This window comes from Pinus tabuliformis, chromosome 4_2 (genome assembly GCF_031772625.1).
Source record: "Pinus tabuliformis cultivar Carrire ecotype Pingquan chromosome 4_2, CPIR1, whole genome shotgun sequence".
In the NCBI taxonomy this organism is placed as follows: domain Eukaryota; kingdom Viridiplantae; phylum Streptophyta; class Pinopsida; order Pinales; family Pinaceae; genus Pinus; species Pinus tabuliformis.
In genome coordinates, this window is record NC_142304.1 from 713,296,946 (window position 1) to 713,314,906 (window position 17,961).

Here is a 17,961-nt window from a genome sequence, read left to right on the forward strand (position 1 = left end):
TATTTTTTAATTTTAAATAAATACACGATTAGTACGGTGGAGTTGTACCCTATAAATTTTAGTTTGTTCATTCCAATTGCTCCATATACCAAACCTATTCGTTCATTCCAATGGCTCTACTTTCTGTCGCGCCCTTGTCTTCCAAATCGCGCATTCAGAAATCGTTGATCAGTTTTACTCATCACCTGAACTCTCACCCTACAACAATCCCAACTCTTAGTGTACGCACGCGACGGAAAAATGTGACACCTTCCATCACCATGTGTTCGACAAACCCTCTATCGGATGATGGTCTTAAGAGACGCGTAGTGAATCATCATTCCAACCTCTGGGACGATGAGCTCATACACTCCCTCTCCACGCCTTATCAGGTATTTTTCATCTTTCAACTTATTCTTAAATGTATATTTTTTTTAAACCAATGATAGGGATAATGATGGTGCATGGAGTATTTTTATTTTAATGGTGGAGTTTCAAGGATGCGGTTTAATGATAGGCGGGGAGTTTTGGTCTGGACAGTCTTTGTAATTCATTTCTAAATAAGACTATATATGCATGAGAACTTGCTCGAAGCATTATTTCTTGATTTAAAAGAAATCATAATGCAAATTTTGAATTTATTTGGATAAAAAGATAATGTTAAAAATAACCTTATGAGAATTACAGATTTTGAAAATATCTCAAACATTTTGATTAATTGCTTGATATTGCTGCTCCATGGATACTTTTTCCCTTAAATACTCGCTGTGTTGAATATTGTATATAGGTCAGGCGCCTTCATACCATGAACGTGCAGAGAGACTTATTAAGGAAGTGAAAAAGATGTTCACTCAAATCGAAGATGCACTATCAATCACTCCCCTCAATGATCTGCTTTCACGCCTTTTCATTGTCGATAGCATCGAATGTTTGGGAATCGATAGGCATTTCAAAATGGAGATAAAATCAGCGCTGGATTATGTTCACAGGTCGGTCATCGCAGGCTTATCATCATTATTTATTTCTGCTTTATATATTATGGGATTACTAATAGGAGAAATTAATTAATTAATTTGACGTACAGTTACTGGAGCGAGAAAGGCATCGGATGTGGCAACTAAACTCAACTCAACTGCATTGGGGCTTCGAACCCTTCGACTACACGGGTACCCGGTGTCTTCAAGTAGAATGTTAAGCTCCATTGATTTTTCCATTAATTGCTGCCTTGATTTATGGAATTGCAGCTTTTCTTAACTTATGGAAACAAACTACAGTGGTTTCCTTAAGTTAAGAAAATCAACTGCAATTACTAAATTTATAATTGGGAGCTACTAAAGTGGTCCATCACTTTGATCTGATCTCTACCTTGATTTGTGGTTTTTTTTAACACAGCTTTTAGAAGCTTGATGGAAGCTTAGCTATATATTCATCTGTTTGGTCCCCAAGCTCATATCTCAATCCCCTTCAGTTCTACACCATCTAGCTGAGATAGCAGAGCTTGGAAGTGCCTTCAGATTAGTTGTCTTCTTTCCTTTTTGCTTGTGCAGCTGGAGCGTGGTGTTTCAGAAGGAAATTGCATCAACAGTTTCACCAATGGCTGGAGGTAATTCGTATCCCTGGGCATTAAATTTCAGTGATTCTTTTCAGTTCTTTCCGCATGCAGAATGGCTGTTTAAGTTTATTAGTTTTCTAACAGTTGGTATCGGAGCCATTTTATCTCTGCCTTGGATTCGAATACTTTGAAATAGGTTGTTCTTCAGCTCGCAGCTTAGAATCGTATAAAAATTTTCCCAACACGGGAACTTCAAATTTTTTTAATTAATGGTGCAAATCAGGATTCCGTCTTTATTCATGCATGCATGCATTTATCATTGAAAACAGTAGGACCGTTAAGTCATGTCGCCGAATTTTCAAAGGATAAACATGCGTGCATGCGGATGTGTTTGTGCGTCTGCTGTTAAAGTCAGTAGTAGGCTGAAGAATAATGCTGAAGAATAATAATAATAACAACAACGATATATTAATAAATTAGATGGATGCTCAGAAATCAAATCAAAGGGTGTGTTTCAAGGTCAGCCAGTCAAATTGGCATTTAAATTTTTTCATCATCATGATGATCATCAAGAGCCGAACCGAAAGCACAATGTCTCTTATGTTTATACCACCGGACCGGACAGGTTTAGTGTGTACATGATTTTCAAATAAAGCGTAATATAAATATTTGAAAATCTGGGTTGCCGTTATTAAAGGTTTTGAGTTGAAATCTCTGCATAGTGGGTGATATGTATTTGATTCTTTTTACTGCCTTAAACCTTGTTCTGTCTCGTAAAATGCTGGAGGTTGGATCCGTAATTTTGACTCTGCCGTACACATTATCTCAAATGGGCTACGGCTTAGGGATCGGATTTCAGATTCTGTATGGCGCTGTTTAATTGGGACTGCCTTTGGTGGTATTGACATTCGGAGCATTATTAAACTGAATCTGCGGAATTTTGGAGCCTTACCCATTTTGGTTATCAGGGTTTTGGAAGGCTTTTCCGTATTGGGTGATTCTATTTGGGTGCTAGCGTTCATTAATATTTTGAATTTGTTCACCAAATTGTTTGCCAAATACGTGTTCAATTTGATAATCCCTCCAATTCGGGAAATAACCCCTCAATTTTAATTCCTCTACTAGTATCTCCATATTTAACTTAGTTTAGCACAATAGAAGGCATGACTGTCGTGATCAATTTTCTGGAAGTCCGGAAATCGTCTTCCTTTTCTGTTTTGTGGTTCGGAGGCAGGCCATCTCACTCTATTTCAGTTTTTTTTTTTAATCACAATAATGTTAATATATTGTGTTTGTGAAGATTGTGTTTTGTTAACATGGTAATAAATATTTTAAGATGTTAGTTTGACCATAATATTAGTTATGGAAAATAGTAATTGAATTACTAAGATGTAATTTTCTATCGATGTATGCTTAATTAAATATCGAGGGTATAAGAAAATGGTATATGCAGAGACTAGAATTTAATAATACATGAATTACAACATACATATGGTATGAGTATGAATTCAAATCGAATGTGTCTGGTATGTGGAGACACTATATATTTGGAGATAAAAGAAGTGGGTTGTAATTCGAAAGGAGTAATTGAAGCAGAGGGTTTACGGTTGAAGACTGCCTGTAGAGTATGTTTATATAAAACATTGTGGTAACGAAAGTTTTACCTCACATCTCTACAAAATATTTTGCATGCAAAGTAGACGGGAATTAAAATAACTTCTACTTCTTTTCCCTTATCCTGAGGGAAAAGGGCTGCCAAATCACTGCGGTTGACTAATCACTTTCAACAACCGAAAATCTGTCTACAACATGTGGTGGGGTCGTCATGAGCATATAATTGACATATTTTTAATATATCAGACACATGATGGTATAGTCTAGTACTTCTTTTACTGGTTTTGAAACATGTTATATGCGTGTTTGCAAATTAAAATAAATAGTTATACACTCTTATATATTTGAATATTTCACTATTTGAATATTTGAAATAATTTAGTTTTTGAATATTTCAAATTTGTAGTTTTATTTCCAAATTGTTTAGAGCCCATTTTGTAATTAATTTAAGAATTAGTCTTAAATAAATTATGGGACAATTAGACTAAGGAATGTAAATTTGATTTTGTTGGAAAAATATTACAGTTATATGGAGTTTATTAAAATGTCATTTTGACTTACTCCTTTCAGTAAACATTATTTTTTTTTTCTCTGGTTAAGTTTTGGTTATACAGCAAAATAATGTCTAGTGATCCATATAATTTTAATTAATTAGAGAATAGCCACATCATCTTTAATTAAATAAAATTATATATTTTGTTTGATAAGATCACATAAAGTTTATTTAGACATTAAATTGTAATTAATTACAATGAATATAATAAATTTTATCCCACAGGAATCTTTATTATATTTATGTAATTAATTAGGATAAAATTTCATAACCTACCCACAGGAGTTACGAATTAATAAGTTTTATCATAAAGTTTTATTGAATCTATTTGAAATGAAAATTTAGCCCACAGGCAATTTTTATGACATTAGATTCAATTTTTGAGCATGATTTATATTGGTAAAGCATGAAAGTTTATTAAGCCTCAATTTTGACATAAGCATGTGATTTTTAATGCAGTAGTACAACCTGCAAATTTCTCTGAAATTCGTTGTGACATTCCTGAACTTAAGGGAGATAACTACAAGATTTGGAAGGAGAGGATTCTCCTTCATTTAGGGTGGATGGACATAGATTATGCTATCAGGAAAGATGAACCATCGGCACTCACTAATACTAGCACTGCAGCGGACATCGCGCTTTATGAACGATGGGAGCGATCCAATCGTCTAAGCATGATGTTCATTAAGACTAAAATTTCAGCTGGTATTCAAGGTTCCGTTGATCAGCATGAAAAGGTCCGAGACTTGTTGAAGGCCATTGATGAACAATTCGTCTCTTCAGACAAGGCACTGGCAAGCACCCTAATCATGAAATTCTCATCCCTAAGGCTCACCAGTATGAAAGGTGTGCGCGAGCACATCATGCAGATGAGGGACACTGTGGCTCAATTGAAGAAACTCGAGGTTGAAATATCGGAGTCCTTCCTAGTGCATTACATCCTGAACACCCTTCCGCACCAATATGGACCTTTCAAAATCTCATACAACACACATAAGGATAAATGGTCAATTAATGAACTCATGACTATGTGTGTTCAAGAGGAAGAGAGACTGGTGATGGAACTGGGAGAGAGTGCAATGCTGGCAACGTGTGGAAAGGGCAAATCTCAAGCCAATCGGAAAGGGAAAGGTAAAAAACCTCCCCAAGCTGATATCAAGAAGGTTTCCAAGTGTTTTTTCTGTAAGAAGAAGGGACACATGAAGAAGGAATGCACCAAATATCAGAAATGGCTTGTAGACAAAGGGTTTGCAGAACCTAAGGAAGCCAGTGGGAAGTGAGCAAAGCATCTTATTAAGAAACAAGATGGGCTCGCATGTGGAAGCTATAGGAACATGTTATTTAGCTTTAAGTAGTGGTTTTGTTTTGGAGTTAGAAAAGACCTTTTATGTTCCAAGTTTTTCTAGAAACTTGATCTCAGTTTCAAGGCTTGTACCTTTTGGATATTCCTTAAACTTTTCAGAAAATAATCTTTCAGTCTATTCTATAAATCTGATTATGTTGGGAATGGTATTTTGTCTAATGGTCTTTACTGCATTAATTTACAAAACAATGTCACATATGATTCAATGCATGTTCACACTGGCACTAAAAGACGATGGTTATTAACACTTCTTCATTAATAACACTTCGTCATTAATGATTGACAACACTTCTTCATTAATAACACATCTTCATTGATTCCCCTCTAGTCATGGTGAGCAATTGGTTTGCAAGCTCAAGAAGTCATTATATGGTTTAAAACAAGCATCCTGCCAATGGTATTTGAAATTCCATAATGTAATTTCTTCTTTTGGTTTTGTAGAAAACATTATGGATCAATGTATATACCTGAAGGTTAGTGGGAGTAAAATTTGTTTTCTTGTTTTATATGTGGATGACCTTTTTGCTAGCAACCAATGATAAGGGTTTGCTACATGAGGTGAGACAATTCCTCTCTAAAAGTTTTGATATGAAGGATATGGGTGAGGCATCTTATGTCATTGGCATTAAGATCCATAGAGACAGATTTCGAGGCATCTTGGGTCTGTCACAGGAAACCTATATTAATAAAATTTTAGAGAGATTGCGGATGAAGGATTGTTCACCAAGTGTAGCTCCCATTGGGAATGTTGGGACGATGTCAGAGTGATCCAGGTTTAGACCACTGGAGAGCTGCAAAGAAAGTAATGAGGTACCTTCAAGGGACCAAAGACTACATGCTTATGTATAGACGGACAAACAACTTGGAAGTAATTGGCTACTCAGATTCTGACTTTGCTGGATGTGTTGATTCACGTAAGTCAACATCAGGTTACATTTTTATGATGGCCGGTGGAGCTGTATCATGGAGAAGCGCCAAGCAGACATTGATTACCACTTCCACTATGGAAGCCGAGTTCGTCTCTTGTTTTGAGGCTACTTTACATGGTGTATGGCTTAGGAATTTCATTTCTGGGCTTAGAATTATGGATTCTATCTCTAAGCCATTAAGAATATATTGTGATAATTCAGCTGCTGTTTTTATAGCTAAAAAAGTGGGAGTCGAAATAAACACATCAACATTAAGTATTTAGCTATAAGGGAACGTGTTAAAGAAAAGAAAGTGGTCATTGAGCACGTTAGCACTGAGTTAATGATCGCCGATCCTTTGACTAAGGGCATGCCACCGTTTAAATTCAAGGATCATGTATTGAATATGGGACTTGGTTCCATTATGTAGTTTTTCATTGTATGGACAATGTTATTTATTGAAATTCTTAATTATTGTGATGTTTTTTCTCATATTTATGTGCACCTTAAGTTGATTTGAGAAAATTCATTTAAGAAGGACCAAGAATAAACATAAGGTTTATTCATTAAGATATTGTTGCCACATAAATTAGAATAAGAATAAATGCATAGTAATACATGGAAGATAATACTCGTCATTAGAGAACTTATCGCCATGATTCATGTATCTATTACTTAATACAGATTATCAATGGTTTGCAAGTTGAGACAATAAGTTTGGAAGTATGGACCAAGTGGGAGAATGTTAAGCTCCATTGATTTTTCCATTAATTGCTGCCTTGATTTATGGAATTGCAGCTTTTCTTAACTTATGGAAACCAACTGCAGTAGTTTCCTTAAGTTGAGAAAATCAACTGCAATTACTAAATTTATAATTGGGAGCTACTAAAGTGGTCCATCACTTTGATTTGATCTCTACCTTGATTTGTGGTTTTTTTTAACGCATAGCTTTTAGAAGCTTGATGGAAGTTTAGCTATATATTCATCTGTTTGGTCCCCAAGCTCATATCTCAATCCCCTTCAGTTCTACACCATCTCGCTGAGATAGCAGAGCTTGAAAGTGCCTTCAGATTAGTTGTCTTCTTTCCTTTTTGCTTGTGCAGCTGGAGCGTGGTGTTTCAGAAGGAAATTGCATCAACAGTTTCACTAATGGCTGGAGGTAATTCGTATCCCTGAGCATTAAATTTCAGTGATTCTTTTCAGTTCTTTCCGCATGCAGAATCGTTGTTTAAGTTTATTAGTTTTCTAACAGGTAGATCCACATTTTATTAGGAAATCCTTCGTTTTTCTTTTATGGTTCCATCAACATCATGCATAGATTTGATAATACATCGTGCATTAATATCAGGTGTGTTGGAACAATTTAAAGATGAGAAGGGGCAGCTTGCCGCTTCTTGCATTCAGACAGAAGGGGAGATGAGAAGTATTCTCAATTTATTTCGGGCCTCGCTGGTCGCCTTTCCCAATGAGAAAGTTATGGAAGACGCAGAAGCCTTCTGTAGAAGATATTTAAAAGAATCTCTGCAAAAGATTCCGATATCAAGTCTTTCACGAGAGGTGAGGCACGGAGTTTGACAAGGAGCACTTCGAAACGGATAAACAAAATTTCACAGCAAATTTCTCGTAGATCCAAATTTGAAATTTTTTTATACGGAGTTTCCAAAAATAGTCAAATAATAGTTTCTGCTAGTCATTACATCAGCGTCTTGAAGGTTTTTATAATGATTTGAATTTTGTTTGTGGTTGCAGATAGAATACGTTATGGAATATGGTTGGCACACAAATCTCCCACGATTGGAAGCAAGGAATTACATCGACGTCTTTCCACAGGCCAATAACAATGAGTATGATATTAATGAGTAGGCCATTTATTTTAGCGACCATTTATTTCCATGTGTTAAATTCTACGATGAAAATTTATTATTTTATAAATATGGTGTAAAGAGTTATCAGTAATTTTGGTAGATATTAAAAATATATTATAATTAATTGTAAATTGATAATGTTAAATCATATATATAGATATATATTTGTTAATATTTATTTAATAAAATAGGGGTATTTGTTAATATTTATTTAATAAAATAGGGAGTTGTTTTGTGTAGAAATTTGGTGGAAAATTTTGAAGTGAAATCTTGATTTGTGTTATTTAAACATAGCACTTTCAAAAACTCTAGGGCACTCCAACTTGTAGGCGACCCATCAAACTTGTGATTTCAATAAATTTTTGTGAAAATTCAGAAAAATTAGACTAGAAAAACTCACTTGAAAAATTTCCAAAAAAATTAGACTAGAAAAACCCACTTGAAAAACTTCCAAAAAATCTAACTAAAACAACTCTATAAAATAGTGTTGTAATTTAGTGATTAGTTAATTAATTTTTTTTATTATTAATTTTTTTTTTATCAAATTAGTATAAGTTTATTTTAACTTTGGATTTACTAAGAGTCCATCTAAACACAAAATTTAATAAATCTAGAATGAAGATGAATTTAAACTGGTCTTAATAATTTTTCAATTTAACTTTTATATAATTATAAAAATAATTATGTAAAACATAATTCCTCAAGATACTTCTATAAAATAATAACTATTTTATTACATTTATTAAAATATTCATTTTAACTCATAAAATATTATTATGTCTATCAAAAAAATAATTTTAAATGTTTAAAAATTTAGAGACATTTATTATACATATATAATCTCTTTCAAATTCACCAAGGCAATGTATATTTGCATAACTGTGGTTCCCCTTATTCGTTCTTGAATATGTCTAAAACGGGAGAAATGCATAAAAGCACTCAATTCGGGCAGAAAGTTTATTTAGAATCCAACAACATATTTATAGAACTCTTTTCTTGTGAGAAAAGAACTCCACGTTATTTTGATCAATTTGTGGGACGTATTCAAGAATGAATGAATAAGGGGAATAGTTGCACAGCACTTCAACAATTTGTCCGGTTGTTGCCGGGCAACTGATTTTGATTATTTCATATACATATAATTAAACTTTTAAACAATTCGAGACTGTGATTTCGTTAGATAAGTGGGATATTGTTATTTGGCCTTTTATTTTCCAAACAATCAAATCTGTTTTGGATATTTCAGTTTCCGTATGGTATTTCAGTTGCCATAAGTTAGATTTTATATGGCATTTATTGACGCCGAGAAACTCTTAGAACTTGCAAAATTGGAGTTCAATATATTTCACTCCATACAACAAAGAGAGTTAAAACATATCTCCAGGTGATGAGCTTTCTTACTGGATTATATTTTTTTCTCATGCAATTAATTTGGAGGTGAAGAGTCTAATGATTTCCTATATTCTATGAATTTGTGATTAGATGGTGGAAGGATTCGGGTTTCTCTCAAATGACTTTTGTTCGGCATCGTCACGTGGAATACTACACTTTGGCCTCTTGCTTTGCGATTGATCCTGAACATTCTGCATTCCGAGTCAGTTTTGCCAAAATGTGTCATCTTGTCACTGTTCTGGACGATATCTATGACACCTTTGGAACGATGGACGAGCTCCAACTCTTCACAGCGGCAGTTAAGAGGTGCTACCAGTTTCTTGTTTCTTGTAATGCCTCTGCATCAATGAATATTTTCTTGTTTCTTGTAATGCCTCTGCATCAAAGAACCGACTTGACCGAAATTTGTGGTTATAATTGCATGTGATCAGATGGGATCCGTCCGCTACAGAGTGGCTTCCACAATATCTGAAAGGAGTGTACATGGTGCTTTACGAAACCGTACTTGAAATGGTGCAACAGGGAGAGAAATCCCAAGGCCAAGACACAATCAACTATGCTCGACAGGCTGTATGAACAATAAGGATTCATAGTTATATTTGTGAAACCAAATATTTTTCTTTGGCAAGATTGCCTTGCCCGTGGATTTCACTCGACCAGTTGATGATGACTTAATTTTATTTGCTTGTGTATCTGCAGTTGGAGGCCTTTATTGATTCGTTTCTGAAAGAAGCAGACTGGATCTCCACTGGTTATCTGCCAACGTTCCAGGAGTACTGCAAGAACGGAAAAGTTAGCTTTGGTTATACTATAATCCAATTGCAACTCACTCTCACCTTGGACATTCCCCTTCCTCACCACAACCTGCAGGAAATTGACTTTCCATTGAGGTTCAGTAGCTTGGCATCTGGTATTCTTCGATTGAAAAGTGACACTCGTGGTTACAAGGTACGACCTATATCGATGTCAATGCAAATGGAATAATGTTTGCATTGCATTCTGTGATTGATTTTTTTACTAGTTTTGGTTAAAATACAGTTCATGATTCTAAAATTGCCAAGGGGAATGCAGGCAGAACAAGCCCGTGGAGAAGCAGCTTCGTCTATATCATGTTATATGAAAGAGAATCCTGGATTAACAGAGGAAGAGGCTGTCAATCATATTAATGCAATGGTCAATGACTTAATTAAAAAATTGAATTGGGAGTTTCTTAAACCAGACAGCAATGTTCCCATCTCTTCCAAGAAATATGCATTTGACATCACCAGAGCTCTCCTTCATGGCTACAAATACCGGGATGGGTACAGCATCGCCACCAATGAAATGAAGAATTTGGTCATGATAACCGTGCTCCAGGCCATCCCTTTGTAATCACACTTCATATCTAAATCCATGACCGTACGTGGTTTCTTGCCCGACTCTATTCTCGATACAAACCTGAAGGTTGCTTCTGGGTTGACATGTTGATAAGTTGTACCTTTGAAACATTTATCTTGGCAAATTTAATTTCTCCAGTCTGTCCATAAAAAATTCCTCATATACGAAGCTTATATTTGAGTACATCGAATTTTTTGAATAGCATGACAAAGACCCTAGAGTTTGAAAAAGTGTTAAATGCCGTTACACACATTTAAATCTCTTCGGAACACATGATGTCAAAAGAAATGAGTACAATTCTCTCTCATATATATATATATATGTTGGGTTTATTTAAAAAAATAAATTAGTAATTTTTCCAAAAAGTATAAAGGGACAAATAAAGGATTTTTAAATTGGGTTTTTACTCAAAATTATGTATAGATTTTTGACAATAATAAATTAGGTCAAAGTTTAGATATTCAACTCTATAAATTTCTAATTGAAATAATTCTCTAAGTTTGGCACAACTTGTAAGTGTATAATCCTATATAATTTATCTCACTCTCTAACTAAACCTAGTTAACACTTAGCCAATTTTTGAGTCCTCAAAACTCCTATTTTCTTTCGGTGTTCCTTGAGGAAATTAGCCCCTATTATTTAAGAAATTCACTCAATTAAATTGCACAATTCCTCTAGGATAATTCTTTGACTGCATACACCACCTATACACATTGCAATAGTCTACAACTGAAAATACATTGCCTTGGAATCTCCATCTCAATAACGTAACTCGAATTCTCTCCATGCAACAATTATTATGGGTTTATTGATTGGTTAACTTCTCTCCATCCAACAATTATTATGGGTTTATTGATCGGTTAACTAGATGATCACTGGGTGTGACTAAAGTCACATTGCACAACTTGACCTCCCATTAGTTCCTCCAATAATTAGAACTAGTTTAACTGATAATAAATCAATTTAACTGAAATAGATTGCTACAAATTAGCAATCAATCATACTGAATTAAACTCAAGCTTCCCAAATTGAATTACTTGAGTTAACTGAGTGACAAGTGTCATGTTACCTCAGTTAACTACCTCTAATATTTCTGTTGAAATGGAAATTTTAATTCTCTCTAGTTTGACCAAGGCAAGGTCAAACTGAGATTTTCTTGTTGCATTTTTAACACTCCCTCTGAATAAGGAATGGATTATCAGCCACCCCTATCTTGAACCTATGGAACTCGAACTTCCCTCTTGACAGGACCTTTGTCAAAATGCCAGCATCTCGTTCCTCTATCAAAATGTACTACAACAACATTATTCGCCTCTGCACACAATCCCATAAATGGTGATACCAAATATCTATATGGATGGATCGATCATGAAAAACATTATTTTTAGAGAGCTTGATGCAACTATGATTATTACAGTAGATCACAGTTGGATCCATCGTCTAACCAAACAATCCACCACATATCTTTCTCATCAAGATCACCTCACAAACTACTTGACTTGCGGTCATATATTTTTCTTCTACCGAGCTCAATGCCATAGATATTTGCTTCCTACTATACCAATAAACTATTGCGGACCCAACATTAAAAATTCCACCCGATGTACTCTTTCGTTTTGATGAAATCCCCTCCCATTCTGCATCTATGAAGTCACACAATTTCACACCCTCTGTCCATCTGTACCAAATTCCAAAATAGGTAATGCCTCTAAGGTATTGCAGAACATGCTTTGTTGCCCTCCAAAATAATTTGGTTGGCCTAACCATAGCTTGGCTTAGTTGGTTGACTGCATAATACATATATGGTCATGTGTTCACAAGATACATTAGTGAACCCACCAACTTTTAGTAAACAGTCGCATCCACTTCCTCACTTAAAGTGTCATCCTCTTTCCTCTAGTTTGTCGCTAGAGGTGTCTCCATTGGTTTGCAACTATCCATGTGGAACCTCTGAAGTATCTTGTTGACACACTTGCCTTGAGAGACAAAAAATTCCCCATTTTCTTTCCATACTTCCAATTCGAAGAAGTAATGCATGATACACATGTCCCAAACACTATCCTTTACAATGGATTTATACCCCTCTACCATTGCATCAACCCTTACAGGTTTCTCTATTCCTTCCTCAAAAGAGGATTCCTTAGTCTCTATAATCTCAGTCATTAGAGCCATGTAGCTAGTGTACTGATATAGTGATCTTCTCTGATTGCGCTGATTTGAAGGAGGACCCACATTCTCCCTCGCATCCTACACAAGTCTCTCAACTTTTGTGGTCCTTTTTCTTCCTTCTCTGGATGGTTCTAATTGAGTGGTTGTCTCCACTCTCTACTCCTCGAATTTTTCATGCTTCACAACTTCCTTAGGTTCCTCCTTTGGAGTTAAAATATCCTCTTTTAGTGGGATCTGAAACTCCCTCTCAAGAGAGCACCACATGGCTTTATCTTTGTCAAATTTTACATTCCTTCGCACAACTGTCATTCTGATGGATGACAAGTACACACGGTAGGTGTGGGAAGTTTATGTGTAATAAAAAAATACCCCCAATTCTATTTTCAGTTCTACGTTCTTCCTTGATTATTTAGAGACATGACAGTAAATAGAGGCTCCAAAAATCCTAAATTTCGACACATCTAGCTTCCTCCCCGAGAAAGACTCCTTCGGTGTAATCATGCCTAAAATTTGTTGAGGACTCATGTTATGTAAATATATTGATATGTTGCATGCCTCAACTCACAAGTGCATAGGTAGGCCTTGGTCATGCAACATCGCCCTTGTTTCTCCCACAATGCTACAACTCTTTCTCTTTGCCACCCCATTCTGTTGTCGGTTGTGAGGTGCTATCAATTCCCATTAAATGCCTTCTTTTGCACAAAAAAATTAAATTCATTCGACACAAACTCACTTCCATTATCATTCCTAAGATCCTTCACTTTCTTACCCATTTATTTCTCAACCAGTGCCTTGAATTCTATGAACTTGGAGAACATCTCATATTTCTTTTGCATGAAAAAGATCCAACACTTCCATGAGAAGTCATCAATAAAAATGACAAAATATTTGTTCCTGGAAGTGGAGGTTGTTGAGAAAGGTCCAGAGACATCATAATGGATCTTTTCGAAGACTACATGTGCTTTGTTGTCCTGATAATGGAAAGTGGATTTTGTGTACTTGCATAAAGTACATTTTTTTCATACATCACATTGTTCAAGTGCTCCTTTGGGAAGGCTTGTGGTTATCTATTGAATAATATTCAAAGCTCCATGATGCAAATGGCCAAGTTCTCTATGCCAAAGTTTACCAACATCATAACTTTGCACCTTCTCTTCCTTTGTGCTCAATGTAACACAATCCTCCACATCTAACTTGTACAGTTTCTTCACACGAACCTTAATCTACTTCACCTATCCCATGTTTATGTGTCTCAGGAATGCCTTTCCTTAGCTGAAGATCACATAATAACCATGGTCTTCCGAAACCAGAACATAGATGATATTTTTCTTTAGGACCAGAACAAACATGACATCCTTGAGCCTGAGGGGGGAGCTTGACTCCCTCCAAAAGGTGACTGTACTGATCTTGGTTGTGTTGTACCTTCCATTGTCCCCCATCTCAATGTGCATATGCATGTCTTTTTCCTCCAGGTCATTGAAAAAGTCTTTATTTTTAGACTTTAAGCTTCGGTGGTTGTTTTTTGGTGTAGTATGATCCGGATTATCCACAATATTATATTCATCATGTCAACGTTTCAAACCCCAAAGGGGGTCCATCATCATGACCAAAACATGGTAGATTATGAATGATTGTTCTTTGAGAGAAGAATCCTCCGACGAGTGTATAGATAAACCTAATTAATCCTAAATAGTGAAAGCTGACTTAACCTACATATGTTAATTTAATTTTTATTATTATTTTATTTATTTCAATTTTAATTTATTTTTGTTTTAATTATTTATTTTAATTTAATTATTCTAATTATAATTATTTTAAATAAATTAATAATTAATTCATAATAGATAATAATGAGATAAGTAAACTATTCAATTGATTTAGCTAATTAATTAATTAATTAACTTAATTGATTAATTTAATTAATTAATTAATTAGGTTTATATATATTAATTTAGTTTTTATTATTATTTTATTTATTTCAGTTTCAATTTACTTTTGTTTTAATTATTTATTTTATTTTAATTATTTTAATTATAATTATTTTTATATAAATTATTTATAAAACTAATGTTACTATAATCTATAGTGATTAGAATAAATTTTATTTTGTTATATTGGTTATTATTAATTAATTAATTATTTTATTTTATTTTATTTTGGGGGGAACCTAGTGATACTAAGCTACAAATGATTTGGAGGGATATTTGTTTAATCAGGGGAAGCCAATTTCCACTAATCTCCCTCCCATTGTCCCTGTTTAGGTTCTGAGGTAATTTCATGATTTCTATGGCCTCTCTAATTTTCCTCTTTTGATAATGATCCTCTCTTGCAATGATTTTGGCGTCTTCTAAACATACATGATCTTTGGTTTTGGATGAGTGTTCCGCAAGGGCTTATGTACGGGATCTCCCATTCTTAATATCAACTCCATGCTCTTTAGGTCTTATTTTCAGAGATTGTCTTGTTTCCCCGATATAACTCTTGCCACATGAGCAATAAATCTTGTACACACCCTTGAGTTGTTGATAATCTATGTTATCCTTGATTGATCTCATCATTTGCCTAATTGTTCTACATGTTGTAAACTAAGTGTTTATGTCCCTCTTTTTTAGAATTTTTGCAATCTTATTCGTAATCCCCTGAATGAATGGGAGGTAAACTTTCCCACAATTTTATTTTCTGTTTTCCCCAGGATTTCTAGAGAGGACCTTATCCTGATCTCTTTTTATAGCTTTTTTAATACTAAACTCGTATCCTATGTTTTTGAAAACAGAGGTTAAGTGTTTAATTTCTTCATTTAGGTGATCAAGGTGAGAAATTCTGAGAGCCCTAATAGCCAGAGTGTTTAAGACACCAAATTTTTGTGATGGATGACGGTATGAGTCAGCATGTAGATAGCTATCCGTATGTTTTTTCTTCCTATAGACCTGCAGTCCCAAAGTACCATCCTCTTTTCTACTGACCAAGACATCTAGAAAGGGGATTTTTCCGTTTTCTTCAAGCTCCATAGTAAACTTGATTTAAGAAGAAATAGAGTTAAGATGATTGAAAAACTTCTCGAGCTCAGCCTTGCCATGAGTCCATTTTAAGTTGGTGTCATCAACAAATATTTTACACCAAGTTGGTTTCAAAGGGTATGAGTCAAGGGCTTTTCTTTCAAAGTACTCCATGTATAAGTTGGTGACAATAGGTGAGAGTGGGGATCCCATGGCGACTCCTGATATTTGTTCATAATAGTGGTCTTGAAAACTGAAAAAGGTGGACCGTAAACAAATTTCTGCAAGTTTCGTTGTTTCAGGATCTATGGCTATCTTTATAAAATGAACAATTTCGTCTAGAGGGATCTTTGTAAACAAAGAAACCACGTCAAAACTAACCAAAATATCATCCTTATCCACCCTTTCATTCTCAATGAGTTTTACAAAATCATTTGGGTCTTTTAGAAAAGAGTCTGTGTTACCAACTAGAGGTTTCAGAATCTTTGCCACATACTTAGCTAATTCATAGGTAGGAGAACCAATGGTGTTGAATATTGGTCTAAGAGGGACCCCCTCCTTATGGATTTTTGGTAATCCATAGATTCGAGGTATAACCCTACAGGATGGAATCAACTTCTTTTTCATTTTATAAAAGAGTCTGTGTTTCCAACTAGAGGTTTCAGAATCTTAGCCACATACTTAGCTAATTCATAAGTAGGAGAACCAATGGTGTTGACTATTGGTCTAAGAGGGACCGCCTCCTTATGGATTTTTGGTAATCCATAGATTCGAGGTATAACCTCACAGGATGGAATCATCTTCTTTTTCATTTTATAAAAGAGTCTATGTTGCCAACTAGAGGTTTCAGAATATTAGCCACATACTTAGCTAATTCATAGGTAGGAGAACTAATGGTGTTGAATATTGGTCTAAGAGGGACCCCTCCTTATGGATTTTTGGTAATCCATAGATTCAAGGTATAACCTCACAGGATGGAATCATTTTATAAAAGAGTCTGTGTTGCCAACTAGAGATTTCAGAATCTTAGCCACATACTTAGCTAATTTGTAGGTAGGAGAACCAATGGTGTTGATTATTGGTCTAAGAGGGACCCCATCCTTATGGATTTTTGGTAATCCATAGATTCAAGGTATAACCTCACAGGATGGAATTAGCTTCTTTTCATTTTATAAAAAAGTTTGTGTTACCAACTACAGGTTTCATAATCTTAGCCACATACTTAGCTAATTCATAGCTAGGAGAATGAATGTTGTTGACTATTGGTCTAAGAGGGACCCCTTTCTTATTTATTTTTGGTAATCCATAGATTTGAGGTATAACGTCACATGATAGAATCAACATCCTTTTCATTTTATAAAGAGTCTGCATTACCAACTAGAGGTTTCAGAATCTTAGCCACATACTTAGCTAATTCATAGGTAAGAGAACCAATGGTGTTGACTATTTTCCACTAGATTGATGAAACTTCCAAGTTCAAAAGTTCCAAGAAAGTGTCTCATTTATGTCATTAAGCATGGAACATGGAATTCCTCCACAAAATATTGCTAATTTGCATGAAAGTCAAGCCTAAAACTCCAGCCAACATTTGCTATTCTAATCTTGCTAGCATTTATCAGTCCCCAATATTTAAAAGTGCAAGAAATAACAAAAGCCAAGTACTAAAAATAAACTAGTAATTCAAATGTGCAATACACTAACAAAACATTTCACACACCTAGTGGACCATGGTGAGTTAATTAATAAATCGTCGGAGTTACAAACAGAGCTCTTGGCTCTACATCAAACTACTGAGCAAAATGGAGCGTACAATTAATCTACCTTACCTAGATAACAATTGGTTGAAATAAAGCCTAGTTAGTATACCACTTGTCCTCTGACCAGCTAGGGTTCAGGACTGTTGAAAAATAAAATTCCACAACAAAATTACACCTTATAATAATTGTCTACCGAGGGATCTTAATCGGTTAGACAAAAAACATTAATATCTCCATTTGAAGTTCTACAATGAATAAGTTATTTACCTTCTCCAATAGATGAATAAAACTACCTATTATTTTATGTGACAAAACGATTTAGCATAAACAGTTCATGGGCCAGCCCAAGAATACAATTTTTGCAAGGAAATTGTCGATGACTCTTTTCACAACCTGTGCAAATATTTCAAGTTACTTTCTCCAAAACTTCTTCATT

At 34.8% G+C, this 17,961-nt stretch overlaps 1 pseudogene; it reads left to right on the forward strand.

The window, feature by feature from the left end:
- The first annotated feature begins 110 nt into the window (after window positions 1-110).
- On the forward strand, window positions 111-10,597 carry LOC149171500 (alpha terpineol synthase, chloroplastic-like; annotated as a pseudogene).
- Window positions 10,598-17,961: the final 7,364 nt, after the last annotated feature.